The sequence below is a fragment of the Chanos chanos genome, chromosome 3, assembly GCF_902362185.1.
Source record: "Chanos chanos chromosome 3, fChaCha1.1, whole genome shotgun sequence".
NCBI classification, from domain to species: domain Eukaryota; kingdom Metazoa; phylum Chordata; class Actinopteri; order Gonorynchiformes; family Chanidae; genus Chanos; species Chanos chanos.
Window position 1 is genome coordinate 33,696,015 of NC_044497.1, and position 16,380 is coordinate 33,712,394.

Genomic DNA, 16,380 nt, shown 5'->3' on the forward strand with positions numbered 1-16,380 from the left:
TGTGTGTGTGTGTGTGTGTGTGTGTGTGTGTGTGTGTGTGTGTGTGTGTGTGTGCGCGTGTGCGTGTGCGTGTGTATGTATGTGTGTGTTTGTATGCATGCTCACCCCTCTCGAGAGGACTCGCCCATGAGTTCAGTCATTTTAATGACAAACACATTCTCTCTGTTTGCCATGCCATTCATAATGACGCACACTGTTGTTTTCAGTGGCTAAAATTAAACTCATATGTTTCTGAGACACCATTGTCTCGGAGACACAAAACTCATTGCCATGTCCATTCTGTTAAATAAAATATTACATACTGTTTTATATAACAGTATTTCATCTGGGTGTGTAATAATCATATTCCAGAGTTGTTGATGCGTGCAATTACACATACTGCATTATGGCGCCTTATTAAGTGTCAAAACATTTCTCTGTAAAATACATTAGCCATACCTTTCAGTAGCTGCACTAGTTTTACCGTCATGTGTTATTACAGTGAAATAAGTATAGTAATTTACACTGACTACATTGTACTTTAAATTTAGAGTAAAAGTGACAGGAACAGTTTAAAGTTGTAAAATAATTGTCAGAAGTAATAAATTAGCTGTGGCATAAAATATAGTTCTGTCTCTCTCTCTCTCTCTCTCTCTCTCTCACTCCCTCTATGTGTTTTTGCACACTGACCATTAAAGCTCAGGCATGGTCTGAGGAAAGTTTTACCTGAGCCATCTATAGAGGGCACCCTGTGGTATTTTCAGGCTTTAACTGTAGTCACTGGAAGCATTGATCCCTGAGCATGTGTGAATTACTGTTGTACCTTAAATATTTATGTGAGGGATATCATAGCCATGTACGATGTGGAATGCATGTCTGACATGTCAGTTTTTTTCTCCGTCTCTTTTCTTTTTCTTTTAAGATGTCAACAATCTAGAGAAAAGATGAAAAGGAGATTCAGGGAGAATGAGGGAGAAGTCCATTTTTTTTTGGATTTCAGTGTGTAACATTTAAATTCTGCTCACCCTAATCAATCCAGAATGTTCTCTGCTTCAGATGGATATTTAATGTTCTTTCTCAACTGTGGAGGTAACTTGATGAAGGTAATTTGCTGAAAATACATTTTTAAAAGATCACCAGGTATTTATTAGTGGGTCATCTATATATGTCATTCAACATGAGTGGACTCATTTGTTGACAGATTAACTTTAAGCATTTAAGATTTCTCAATCAATCCTTTTTTTGACTGCCTGCTTTTTTGCTGAGAGCAGCTAAACAAAAGGTCACTTCATCTCTGCTCCCAGGGTTCACCCCTCAGAGATTCCCTCAGGAGAGGAAATTGAATTAGGAGGGTGAAATCAGGCCCGTTATGTGTGCAATCAGTAGGCTTGAAAAATACTCTCTATTGTAACATGGCAGTAAGCAACAGTTAGAAGCCCGTAACACAAGATTGGGAAGTTTGGATAACAGTCATTGTGTGTGTGTGTGTGTGTGTGCGTGTGCGTGTGCGTGTGTGTGTGTGCATGCATGCGTGTGTGCGTGCGTGTGTGTGTTTGTGTGTGCATGTGCGTGAGTGTGTGTGTGTGAGTGTGTCTGTGTTTTCACCATATGCAAATGTAATTTTTGGAAAGTGTATAAAACTGAATATGCATTGTCTCATCTCTCTGTTTCTTAGTTTTTAATGCAACCATTTCAAATGCTTCAGTTTTCTTATCATTGTTTGTTTTTTTTTTCTTCTTCCTTTCCTCTTGTTATCAGGAGAAGTACTTTGAGGGATTTTTGTTTTTCAGTATATGCCCTTGTTGTCATCAACTGTTGTTGGCATTTGTAACCATGTTCATGTTTTTCTGGATGCCATTGTAATGTGTAATAATTTATATGCAGTAATATTTTTCTCTCATGTTGTTGTTAGTTGTTAATGTACTTTGAAATAATTTCTGTGTTGGTATTTTGCCCTGATACACAGTTTCCTGCTATTGTCTCTCATAGACGGCCCCTAGCCTCCTCAGAGTGGGCCCCTCCCACCCTTACCCCTTCCAACACCAAACACACACACACACACATACACACACGCATATACACACAGACACAGACTCTTTCACTGACTCTCACTCTTTTCTGTCCTTTTCTGCTTCGACTTGCAGCTTCAGTTGGAAGGGGGATCCTGACACCCGTGTCCACTGACAGTGGAGATAAACTGTTGCGAACATTTGTGATCACAAAAGAAGTGAGAGAGAGAGAGAGAGAGAGGAAGACTCCAACAGTTAGTTCAGGGGGGTTAAATCCCATTCCTCCACTCCCTCCTTCGTTCCTTTGCGTTGTGTCTTTTGTCGCGGACTTTTGCTCTTCCCCGGCACCGTTGATCAGAGTGAGTTAATACCCTCAGTAGTTTCTCCTATGGGAACGGGAGCAGAGACGAGGTGAAATTCACACTGGACACACACCAATAGCTGGTAAGTTGCTCACTTTCTTAGTGTCAATGTCTCAGCGTTCCTATAACTTCTGACTTGTTTTTTTCATAATATTGAAGGGTGGAGTGATGAAGGCAAGGCAGTTCTATCAGAGTTTCTCAGAACTTTTTATTTTTTTATTATTTTTAAATGTTCTTAACAGTTTTGAAACCTGAACTTGCAAGTTGTCAAGACTGTTGTCAAGACTTCTGTGACAAACCTCACAAACCCATTTTGTTTTTTACTTTGTATTTCTGAAACACGTCGCTTCCATGCAAGGATCTCTTTATCTCGCTCTTTCTTTCTCTTTCCAACTGTTTTCCTCTCTCTCTCTCTCTCTCTCTCTCTCTCTCTGTCTCTCTCTCTCTGCACTCGGTTTTGGAGTGCCCCTACTCATGTTACCGGCTTCCTCCCGTTGTTTGCGGGTGCAGGTTTTCTCTTCAGCGCTCAGAGTGTCTGCTCCCACGCTCGCGCTCACAGAGGAAGGAAAAGGATGATAAGAGTTAGTGAGCTTGAGGAGGGAGAGGCCCTGTGTCTTATGCCGAGTGGAACTTTAGTGAAGCGTGTGCGTTTTTCACTTGTTTTGTTGTTTTTGGAGGTGATTTTTCTTTTCTGGGTGGAGGGGTGAGAAAATTGGAAACAGACCCACCCACAATTGGAGAGTCAGACAGCATGTGTATGTGTGTGTGTGTGTGTGTGTGTGTGTGTGTGTGTGTGTGTGTGTGTGTGTGCGTGTGTGTCTGTGTCAGTGAGAGGAGGACAAACATCAGAAAGGGGAAAAAAAAAGACGGGATGAGATTTGAAAGTTCAGGGAGAAAGCAGTCCCGCCTGCTGTGTCTCTGGTGTCCTTTTGGTTTTGGAGGGGGAATATGGAAATGTGGGAGGGATGTCAGCATGTGTATGAGGTTGGTTTTTCTGCGTTTGTCTTTGGGTGCGTGAGTGTGAGTGGTTGTGTGTTTGCGTTCATGTGTGTGAATCAGAAAGAAACGCATGCTGTCCTGTTAAGGGAAGAATGAATTTCCTGGGGTCTTCTTATTTATATAGATGGGACAAACCCAACATCTCTGTGTTTTCCATTTTCAACCTGGCTCTGGTCCTCTCAAAGTGTCACTGACACACACAGTCCTAATGATAGAGAGGCTATAGAGTCTGTTGTTTTATCACAAAGGTTAATATTACAGGGGGTGATGTATGATTATTGACACACACAGTCCTAATGTTAAAGAGGCTATAGAGTCTGTTGTTTTATCACAAAGGTTAATATTACAGGGGATGATGTATGAAGAAAGATCCTAGACAATAGGACACTGAAGAAGCAGCAGCTGTGGTGGCTGGTTTATTTCTCATCATATCTGATTCATGGCATCCAGAAGAGAGGCCCATAATCACACACTTATACTCACATTAGCACTCTCCAAGTCTTAACAGATAAGCAACCTTTACTGCTTTGGCTTTATGATCATTACAGATCCCATGACTTTCATCAATGACTGTAAGAGTCTCTACTGAATTTATAGAGAAAGCTCCATTATACGGGATTGCAGCAGGCATCTCCCTCTCATAACTACAGATCAGAAGACCGTGTGAAAGGTTAGGAAAAGCCCACAGTCTGGAATACGATAACACTGTGGGTATGGGCATGTGATGTTAGGACATGAGGAAATGTCCTCTTCTCCAACAGGAGGGGAAGTGGCTCTACCACACAACTCTCGCACAGTCCTTTTGGCTTCCACTGCCGCTAGCTTACCTATTATAATAATGTGTGTGTGTCTGTGTGTGTGTGTGTGTTAGAACATACATAAAGGCTGAGTTTCAAATGTTAGAAAGAGGAGACTTGCTGAAAAAGGCACAGATTGATGTCAGTGAACAGTTCTAGGACATACAATATGCATATATATGTGTGTGTGTGTGTGTGTGTGTATATATATATATGCATATATATATATATATATATATGTGTGTGTGTGTGTGTGTGTGTGTATAGGGTAGGTAAACATGCCTCAGGTGAACACTCCCTCTCTCTCTCTCTCTCTCTCTCTGTGTCACCTTCTATTCACTTACATGCCTCGTCTGCTCCTCTACTCCACCTCCCAGTCCCTCACCCCGCTGCATGTGCTGGGGACGATAAGGCCTTACTGCAGTAGCCTTTCCTGTCCATACAGGAAGTGTTGACTTTCTGTCTGTGGAGCCACTGGACAGTCCTGCCCTTGTCCTGAGTCCACAGGGAGTAGCAGACCATTGCCCCCCCCCCCCACCATCATCCTCTCTGCTATTATCTATTTTAGTCTCATCTGCACCCAGCATTCCATGATGGGACGTCCAGCACATGCACCGAAACAACTGGCCTTTGGCCCCTCCTCCCAGTCCCCCAACAACCATTCACTACTATTCTAAATCACTACCACTCTGGTGTGACCACACTCCAGTACAATTTCACTCTGATAAATTTTGATTTGACATGACTCATTGCTGCTCAAGTCTAAGTAATGTCTGATCTATTTTAAGGCAATTTTCAACTTAGATATCATTAAATGATCATGTGTATGTAGCTGTCTGCTTGTGTGCCAGAGGTCTGCTTGTGTGCCAAATTGATGATTTCTCATTGATGAGAAGACAGAGTGCTGAGGACAACCCCCCCATGTCTTTGATAAACAGATAGACAGATAGACAGGTAGATAGATAGACAGATAGATAGACAGATAGATAGATAGATAGATAGATAGATAGATAGATAGATAGATAGATAGATAGATAGATAGATAGATCTCTTTGGGAATTCTATTCCTGAAGCTAGTCTGTTAGCATTTCAACCAGAGAGGTTATGAGAGGTGAGGAGGTCAAAGCAAGTATCTGGCAGGACATCCTGTCTGACTGAGGAGGATCTCACTTTTCCATTTCCAAACTCACACCTGGATATTACAGGCGGGGGTAAATCTTCACTGTAAACGCAAAACGGTGCAGATATCTTTCAAAAATTGAAGCCGCTGGTGCTTACTGAATTTTTTTTTTTCTCTTGCGCCTTAGCTTTTTTTTCGGTTATCATTTTTTCAGGTTTACAGTGTAGCAGAGTTATTAGGAAAACAATAGCATTCTGTCTTACACATTTTTTTATATATATTGTTCCAACTAGTTTTATAACAGCAGCAGACACAAATGTTATTTTATTGTTGAAGAATTCATTCAAATCACTTTGTTAACAAATTAAACTATAAAAAAAAAATTTTTTTCATCACTCCCCTGCTTATGTGACAGAAATGTTTGACTTCATCATATTGGATGAACGTCACTGAGGTCTTTGTTGATGGATTTACTGAGAGGCTTTGGAATGCAGATTTACGCCCTCCTCTGGTGGCCTGGACAATGAAAAGGGAAATCGCACAGAGCTGCGTGAACAGATGTGGTCTCGAAGACAGTTTAGTTTTTTTTTTCTGGTCAGGCCATAAGAGTGTTATGAGCGAGACTCTGAGATTGAGTTACTGAATGGCTCAATCAATAGCACGTTTAGCTTCGCCCCAGAGTGGTTTCCCTTCTACTATTACACATTTGTCTTTGTCTTTCCTTTTAAATATTTGGAAATTGTGTCGTGAGAGAGAGGAAGTGAGGGACGGTGACTCAGAACTGGGTGCACAAACCTTGAAACAGGATCTGTTTTATACAGGGCAAACTTAACAATCCAAACTGTTTCTCTTTCGCCTGAAATAAAATCTTGATATATCTTTGTATATACTGTGAAATATAATTAACTAACATTACTTGAAAACATTATGCAAACTCACAGTCTTTATTGACTCAAGTACTCAAGTACAATTCACTGACCTCATGTTAGTTTGAAAAAAAATTGAGTGAACTGTTTGTGTATATGAACCGCATTAAAAATAATTCAGAGTTACGGCGTATGTTACAATAAGTAGGCCATTACATCAGTGCTCTTAGGAACAGCAGCTGGCAGGTCACAGTTTACAGACCACCAGTTTAAATTGTGCTCGGTGCCCCAGTCAGATAAGCAACCCCAGAGCTGCCTCTGTGAAGTCCTATGGTTATCCCTGAGATTCGAGTTACGGGCTCGACACTCTTTGAATTTTTCCATTAGACATGATGCAGATGTTTAGCCACAGAATCATCAGAGAGAAAGAGCACACACGTTCAAATTTTAGCTACATTTTCTGGATAAACGCTACAGTCCATGGAAACAGCCAGAGGGACATTGTGTAGTAGCAACTGGATTTCCACTTTAGGATGGACAATGTAAAAAATGACCATGGTAGCAATATTCATGACCACAAATGGAACTGTGCTACGTGTTGTTTAGCATATTAAGAATTGTTTGTGGTGTTTACATGTTGACGGAAATGCAAAGGACCTAGGACTAAGGCAGAAGGAGAGAAAGACAGATAAGTATGACTGAGTTTGGATTTGAAATTTAACAGTTGGATTATGTATTCAGGTTTTGTCTCTCTGACACTCTACTTTACCGAAGATAGCACTAACAAAAGGAATGATATCCTGATGATATTCAGATGTAATTTATTATACCAGATGATAATTGATATTCAGTTTGGAAACTGAATTCCCTAATCGTATTATATATAATCCAGGTATTTCTCTCAGACTCTACATCAATGAAGACTGTTGATAAATGTTGACAAATAGATAGAGATAGATAAATGACTTCTCCCTGTTTTTTTCCTACTACAGTCAGAGACCTGCTCTAGTTTCCATAATATGGTCTCTGTGGTTGTGACTCAGTGGGTAGCACTGAGTGTGTGAGTGTATGTGTGTGTGTGTGTGTGTGTGTGTGTGTGTGTGAGAGAGAGAGAGAAAGAGAGAGACAGTTTGACAGGCAGCTTCAGGGAAATGATATAAATGTGGCAGGGGTCAGACTGGGGGGGTGGTCTGTGTTGTTAGGGATTTGTACATCATCACCACAGTTACACACACACAGACCACAAAGAAGTAGACAGAATGATGTGATTCCTGTCTGCTACACCTTCCATTGTGTCACAGACGTGGTCCATCTCCACAACTTTTTTATCATAAGTGAAACATAACTGTGTTATGAGGCAGTAAGTCTGTTCCAGTTGTTGTATGAAGCAAATCTTACTATCTTATTCAAACTCAAGTAGGAACTAAACTTTTTTTACATGCTATCTGGTTTACATAGATTTTATTGACAAAACTTTATTAGCTTTTAGATTTTATAATGTATGTAGGCGCATTTGTATCAGTTAAATTGTACAGGTCAACAAAAGGTCTTTATTGGTATTCTCCACCCTATTCCCTTTTCTGAGTTGTCATTAAATTGTGAGTCATATCACAGCAGCAGTACTGTTAAGTGGAGATGGGGCATCATTGTTGTTTGACGTGTGTTATCATAGAGGAGGCGATGACTGTTAAAACCTCATTGTCAAGACCTCGGTTTTTTTCCTTCAAAGGGGTGGTAATGTGGGAAAAAGCTTCTCTTGCTTTGACTTTTTAATACAAATATTTTCCATGATGATTTTGATAACTGTGTACTTAAGGCTTAATGTCATTATGCTACAGTTCCTGTGCAATCGAATGACTGTCATATTTCATATGAACGACAATATTTTAGCAGCATTTAGGTAGATGCGTTTTCTCATGCATTCCTCTAGTCAAATTTACATTTCAGTCATTCAGAGATAGGTTAGTTTATGCTTTCGATTGAATGAGTGATTGAAAAAGAAAGAGAGAAGCTATTTTTAGCTTGCATTTCCACCCTAATCCACCCACCTTTTCAGACTGGTTGTTGTTTAAAAACGTTGGCGTTTTATCATGTGATGTCATCAATGTTATTGATATAGATATTTCACATCCACCTTACTGAAGGCCTGATGGGAATTACCCAGAGACTCAGTGCCCTGTCTGGCAGGGTATATTCCACTGCAAGCTTAAACCACACTCAAACTTCCTCTAAATATCCCCTGTCTGCTTCCTTAACAACATATAATGAGTAATGTTTCAGAAGACACACACACACTCACACGTGTGCAGACACACACACATACACACACACACTGTATCTAGCCTTTCAAACAACAATTCCATGAATTTACACACTATTTTATCATTCCACCACTGTCTTACAATATGTTCCTTCCTCGTAATCATTTGTTGTGTGTTTGTAAAGTATGCTACTTTTTCTCGTGGACATTTTGAATTGCTGAGTCAGATACATAAGTGAATGAGTCGATTTGTGTTCGTTTAACCTGTAAAAAAATTGTCTTTGTCTTTTTACATTAGTTTATTTGTCTCTTTTTTTCTATCCCTTTGCACCTTTCGTCCAAAGAGAGACTTTTTTTATAGTACATTAAAAATGACTCTATAATGCATGAAGAGCATTTCCCACAACATATAAAGGTTCAGAAATCTTTTGCCTGTTGTAAACAAGGCTGAGTCCCTGAAAAGATGTCTTTTTTGACATTGTTATCAGAAAATGACGAGTGTACTGACGATATACAGAGTCACAGGCTCAACCTAATCTGTTCAAATATCTATTAAAAGTATTATAAATATAATAGTGTTATTGAACGGAATTTACACACATCTAAAACAAAGAGGACAAAATTTTCTCTCACTGACTCCACTCAGAAATAACAATAGCAAATGGACTTGTGTGTTGAGGTTCAATTTACTTAATGAGATGAGTCAAGGAAACTTAGACCAGGGCAGTTTGAACTATTCCTGTCAGCTTCCATTCAGAATTCAGTTCATGTTTCATCATTACATAAGCTAAGTGTAGGACCTGTGTAACCTGGGAAGAGATACAGTGATTTAGATAAACAGACAAAAGCTGCTTCACATGCCAGGGACTATGTAAAGGTTTGCTACACAAATTACTCAGATATTCAAAGATGAACACCCCCTCTCCAGGGCTAGATGTATTGTAAGCTTACATCTGGAACTGTTACACCCGTCTTTGGTATAGGGCAACAGTTAAGTCAGTAAGTGTAATGGGAGCAAAAGAATGTAAACTGTCATGCATTACACAACTTTGTTACAGATAAAAGTTAACAGATTACAGTAATGCGTTACTTTACATAGTGTTACCCCCAACACTGTTTATGGATGTATTTCTACACCTATAAAAGGTATATATACACTGTCTATAAATTGTCTATTCAAACAACTGTTTTTCTGACTTTATCCCACTTCTGAGGAAACCTTAGCGAGCCAAGGGACTTTTTCTTGTATTTTGGAAAGTGTTTGTGTGACTGGTGAGTCGTAATGTGATGAGGGTCTCTGCTGTGTGTGTGTGTGTGTGTGTGTGTGTGTGTGTGTGCATGTGCGTGTGCGTGTGCGTGCGTGTGTGTGTAAAAGAGACAGAGAGAGTGAGACAAAGCAGTTTCCAGCTAGCATTAACTGAACATTACGCTTTGCTCAGCAGCGTGTTTTTGTACCCACACACCCCACGCTACACAAAAGACTGGAAAAACAGAGTGGAAACACTTAACCGCCTTTTTTTTAACACTTTTTTTTCTTTCTCTCAAGTGAGTTGTGTATATACTGTGATAGTCTCCCTATATGTTTAACATAAACCATATCAACCTTTCAGTATGAGAAGCAATCAATATTTAACTTCCATCTGGTACAAAATGATCTACACATAGTCTGTGATCTATTCATACGTTAAACTCTACATTATTAAACAACACCTGGATGTGGAGTATCTTTCTAAAAAAAAATTTCAAACAGCACTGGTGATACACAGGCTGAACTTGGGAATTCTGAAATGTTCAAAATCTTGAAACTCATCCAAAATGCTTCGAATGCTTTTACCTCCCTTGTGGACTTTTGCTCATTTTAAAAGTTTTGCTATGGGATTTTCAATTAGCAAGCTGGTCAGAGCAGAAAGGTCAGAGCCAAAGTAAGCTGATGGACACAATGTGCAGCAGTGTTGAGAGTCCAGAGGAATATTTGGTTTGTTTTACTCATGAATGAGTCAGACACGGTACAGTGTAATTGCACTGTACACCACACCCAGAATCTTGACAAATCCATTTCTCCGTCAAGCTTTGAAATTCCCATGAAATACATTTATGAATGCACGCACGCACACACACACACACAAACACACATACACACACACAAAAATTCTCCTCTCTCAGCCTCCTGAGATTTAAACTTTCCTTTCCTCTCCACACCCGCACTTTCTCTCAGTCTTCATCTCTCTTCTCCACCATCTGTTTTTTCTCTGCTTTCCTTAAAATACTCTTTTTCTGCTTTCCTCAAACTACTCTTTTTCTGCTTTCCTTAAACTACTCTTCCTCTGCTTTCCTTAAACTACTCTTCCTCTGCTTTCCTTAAACTACTCTTCCTCTGCTTTCCTTAAACTACTCTTCCTCTGCTTTCCTTAAACTTCTCTTCCTCTGCTTTCCTTAAACTTCTTGTCCCCCCTCCCTCCTTCCCTATCACTCTCCCCCACCCTACTTTAACTGTTGGTTGCTCTATCACTCCTTATCCAGCATTCTCTACATTCCTCCTGATTTTCTGAAGGGATGGACCCTGCTGGCACACCATAACCCCACATCCTCTCTCTCTCTCTCTCTCTCTCTCTCTCTCTCTCTCTTTTTCTCTTCTTATGCACACATTTTGCTTTGCTTCATCTCTTTTCATTTATATAATATGACGACAACTTCTTTAGCTGTGGAGCTAATTAGCCTCACTGTGTCTGACAATATAACCAGATCATATTATTGTTCTCTGCACATAAGTGAATCATGGAAGTTCTTTTGTGAGGTGCAAGTTTCAGGCAGAGGAAAGATGTACAAGTGACATATTGTATCAGATATATTTCATTATGACTGTCCCGTTATACTCATCACAAATACAAAATAATATAAAAGGGTAACCTAAGTGAAATACTCGCGTAAAATTAGATTTAAGATTAGGTTTAAGAAGTGACTAACAGCTGGGGAGCAGAGCTGTAATCTACTTCGAGGCATTCCTACAGTGTATTAAACTCCAGTGCACTTCCATTCATTTGTGTATTGAACTCAGCTGTTCCCAATTAAGAGCCTGTAATCACTGGAAAGGGACATGACTCATCTCCTTCTACAACAGGTCATGCCACTTGAGATATTCACAAAAAGGAAAAGTTTGATGTAAAATACCCACTTGTGGTCTTATGAGTATACTCATCTGAAAATACAAAAACCCAAGAACAACAAAATATGTCTTCAACACAGATGAGAGGAGCAGGGTGGCTGTTTTGGTACCCTGTTCTGATTATCCATTTCATATTTCAGAATCATTTACAGTTCAGACTGGGACTGTTCACTGCCACACGTCTGCCTTCATTGACCCAAAGGCTATGAATTCACAATAGTAATTGCAAGAGTAATGCTTTGTGTGCTTTTTAAAAATCACACCTGTGTTACATCATACTTAGACCAAAATCTTCAACCTGTTGAGGGCTGTTTTTTTTTTTCTTTTTTCAGTTTGTTGTGATACCGTGACAGTTAGTGGCTGAACATTGGAGAGAAGGGCCGTGAGGTTTGTATCTCAGGGCGATTCTGGGACGCAAACCCAGAGCCAAAAAACTGACATTTACAGACAAACATACTTTATGTGTACAACCTCTATGAGATGTACAAGCAAATGCCACAGAGAATCCAATTAGAGCCGGTCAACAAGAAGTATTATAGACACTCATCCCAACCATGCCTGTGAGTGTTTGTGTTTGTGTTTGTGTGTGTGTGTGTGTGTGTGTGTGTGCGTGTGTGTGTGTGTGTGTGTGTGTGTGTGTGTGCATGTGCATGTGCGTGTGTGCGTGCGTGCATGTTGACGGACGACACAAAGTCTGCAGATGTAATTAAATCTGTTTTGGACATCTGACCAAGTCCGTTGACATTTAAGACTGTCAGAGACTTTGTCTTGTTTGGGATTTTCTGTCTAATCACAGACAGTAGGTTATCAACCACTTCCCTACCATTCCTGGACCAGCATAAACCTTTAATGAAGCTTAACAAAATCATTAGTTAGATTTCCTGCTGTTGCTGGACAGTTAGTACTGAAACCAATACACACACACAGATCTCACTTACTTAGCCAATTTTCTTGACTGATAGTTGAGACAAAATCAGAATTTGAGACAATGTGTTTATTTTTGCTCATTTTCTCTCAATCTCAAAAAGCACACATCATGCTTGTGATTATCAGAGTTTGTACATGAGTAACAGTAACAGAAGAAATTCTTATGCTGTTTATTAACCTGAAAGATTGATCTAATTAGCCTCACTAGTTAGAACATCTCCGTCCAACCTCCTAATCATAACACTAATCAATAGACTTTTGGTAATCAAAAATAAATAAAATAATCATACTGTAAATTCAATGTTTATGATGGCTACGCATGCACAACATTTCATTTAGAGGGTTCACCCAAGTTCCACTGCATTTTAGCATGAAAACCAAAATGAGTTCACATTTGAGGATGTTGGTTAACCTACATTTTTGGCACACTTTTGTTTGGGATATTTCATTTTGAGCTGTTTCTTGTAGTTACAAACAGCAGACACTCCTAATGCCTACTGATCTTGTACTGATGTGTTAGAAAGATCTGAGAGGAACTCCGCTAAACAAATGAGATCTACAAAAGACCCAGCTGTGTATCAGTGTATCTGTGTGCATGTTTGTGTTAGAGAGAAAGAGAGAGAGATAGAGTAAAAGAGATAGAGAGAGAAAAAGAGAGACAGAGTGTTATACAGTTTCAGGTTTATAAATCTCCATGTCTTACATGATGCCCTAGGCTCTGAGCCCCAGGATCTCAGCTGTGTGTGTGTGTGTGTGTGTGTGTGTGTGTGTGCGTGCGTGCGTGTGTGTGTGAGCAGGGAAGACAGAGCTTAGGTAGCCGCATGGTGCCTCATCCTAAGAACCCAGCTGGGTTTAGGCTGGTCACTGCAACAAAGGCTTCCTTCATTCTCTCTCTCTCACCCTCTCTCTCTCTCACTCTCTCTCCCCCCATAAGTCTGTCTGTCTTTATCTCCCCTCTCCATTCTCAGTCTTCAGTACATCCCTAAGTATCAAATATATCAACCAAATGAACACTAGTTTATTTTGCTATGTAAAACATAAAAATACAAAACATATAAATAATTACTGTATTAAATGTTACAAATATCCTTGAATGACTTGAGATATGGAGAACAACTACATGGTGCACTGCTACATAACTTATTAAGAAGTTCTTGACCCCACTATGGAACCAAGCCCAGATAATTTAAGGACACGTTTCATAATATTTATGTAAAGATAAATTTGTGTGTGTATGTGTGTGTCTGTCTGTCTGTGCTCGTGTGTGTTCATGTGTGCATATGCTTGTCTGTGTCTGTAATTGTGTGTGGGAGGTGACAAACAATCAGTTGACCACATCCTGTGCTTATTGAACCGACTAAATTTTTTTTTCTTTTTTGACGACGTCTCTTTCATACTTACTGGAATCTGAAAAAAAAGGCAGAATTTTTAACTATAAAAGATACTGTTTGCATATTTCCTGCATTCTGGGTCAGTCCTTTTTTTGGGATTTCTCATTGAAAGCAGCTGGAAGTTTAGGTCTTGCTCAGTCCAAATGCCGCAATAACTCATTATAACTAGGACAAACAATAGTCTAGTGTGGTAGGTGTAAGTTATATCTCTACCTAAAGATGTTTTTTTGTACATGCAAACAGTGATTAATATGATATCTTTGCACTAAATTACGTCTCTGTTTAATGCAGCCAGATAATATTTGTAATTATGATATTATATATTAGCAGAAAATATCATACAACATTTACTGAAAACAAGGTTTACTAACATGTATATGTGTGTGTGTGTGTGTGTGTGTGTGTGTGCTCAGTGTTTCAGTGTCACACTGTGGTCGTGTTATTTTCAGCTCAAACCGGACGTGATTCAGACTGAGGGATTGTGTAATCATCTCTCTCTCTCTCACACACACACACACACACACACACACTTATGAATATACACACACTGACACACACACACACACACACACATATCTCTACACCCACACCTAGGAGGGTTTCTGGTAAGGGCACTGGGTTCCCCCGGGCAGGTTAGATGTGCGTTAATTTGTGTTGTACAGTTTCGATCTTGGTGTGCATGAGGATTTAGCTCTGAACGAGGTGTTCTCTGAGTATGCTGGAAATCAGAGTATTGAAACTCAACAGAAAAAGACAGAAAAGAGAACCCCTAACTGGGGAAAACAGTAACACACATACACAACCATTCACATTAATACATACGCTATAAGTTGATTTAATTATTTAATGCTCACTTAGCTTTGAACATTAAGTTTAAGGTTGCTCTCAACGTGAGTCATATTAGTAGCATTTACTTGATCCAGTCAAGGAGATGAGTTTGTATTGAGGTGTGACACTGTAGAGTTTACAGTGTGGACTGTATGCACATAAAAATATGCACATAATTCAATAACCAATATATGCATCAAAGAACTATAATACACAGTAAAATCTAATTAATAATGGTAATAGTGCAAACTTAAATAAAGTGTAATTGTGCACAAAAATGCATGAGGATAAATTACTTCAGTGAGTTAAGTTTTTGCACCATTTTTTATGTTAACCAGTTTGATATTACCGTGTAACTCCCTTATCTTGCATTTACAATCTAAAAAAACTTAAAACAGTTTTTTGTCATTGAGACAACAATCTATAGTTTAAGAATTACTTTTCCCAGTCAACATGGTGTACAGGTAGTGCAGAGGAAACTACAACCCCCCTGTTGATTTAGCTAGCAGCTGACCTGTTTTCCAGGAAACAGGCCGCTTCATCTTGGTACAGCGCGCGTGTGTGTGTGGCTCGTGCGCGCTGACCACCGAGACCGGGAAGACCTGCAGCCGGGGGTGGGCTGACATGCACCGAGAAAATTCGACGCTATGGCTGACGCTGTAATGCATCCTTATCTGTCATTCTCTCCAATCGAGAGCACCTTTTTCGTCAGATGACCATAAAACGTTTAGACTCATATCTGATTGAAATAACATCTTGCTTCCCGCAGTTACTGTTTCAGAGGTATTCACAACTCTGGCTGTTTTATATCAGAATTATGCTCAAATGTAATCTGGAGAATATCTGAGTTTGGGGCTGTCGCGCGTTTACGCGTGGGTAAATGTATTTTTTAGGGATCTCTTTGAACTTTGATTTTGGAAATAAGAATAACATTTCAGCAGAATTGTCATTGTATAATAATGCTTAGAATAACATAAACTTAAATAAATTTGATCAAATTAATAAATAAAACGTTTTCGATTTCATATGCTATTTAAATTTACAACAACAACAACAACAACAACACTTTTTCCAAACAAAAACGAAATCCACATTGGCATAGAGACACGAGGAGGGTGCCTAAGAACCATTCAATAAAAATACACTAGAGTGCAGTGTGGAAGTTTATTGTAGGATTGGCTGCAGAGCTAACCAATGAGAAGCTCAGAAACGGAAACAATGCAAGAGAGAAGTCGTGTGATGTCAAAGCTATTTTTGGTGGTACCCGCCTAGATTTCTATTTTCGTCCTGCTCAGGGGACGGACTTACTAAGTTACTTGTAATAACTCTGTCTCTGTGTCTTTTGGTCTCTCTCGTTGTCGCATAATTTACTAGTATCTCTATCAGTCCAGTTTTGGATTTATAAGGGACGGACCTCTGAGCATCTTCACAGCAAAATAAAGTGAACACCTCAAGACGACGGAAATTGTTTTTTTCTCTTTTTCTTTTTTTTTGCTTGGAAAGTTTCAGAGAGAGGACTGAGTTGTTGCATTTTATGGGTGATTCATACGAGGTACAGATAATTTCCTTTATTTCTCATGCAAAAGAATTCTGAGTGTGGGTATGCCTTATTCGGCAGGAGACAGATTAAACTGATTATCATTAGCCTACTTTTGATCTCTTCTTGACACGCGGTAGTT

The 16,380-nt window shown here is 39.4% G+C and overlaps 1 protein-coding gene across 1 annotated transcript in view; it reads left to right on the forward strand.

The window, feature by feature from the left end:
- Window positions 1–2,141: 2,141 nt before the first annotated feature.
- hdac7a (histone deacetylase 7a) overlaps window positions 2,142–16,380 on the forward strand; it is a 46,603-nt gene continuing 32,364 nt past the window's right edge. Inside the window, exon 1 of the mRNA XM_030768458.1 lies at window positions 2,142–2,432. The gene's annotated coding sequence lies outside the window, so the exon portion shown is untranslated. The remainder of the gene's footprint in view (window positions 2,433–16,380) is intronic.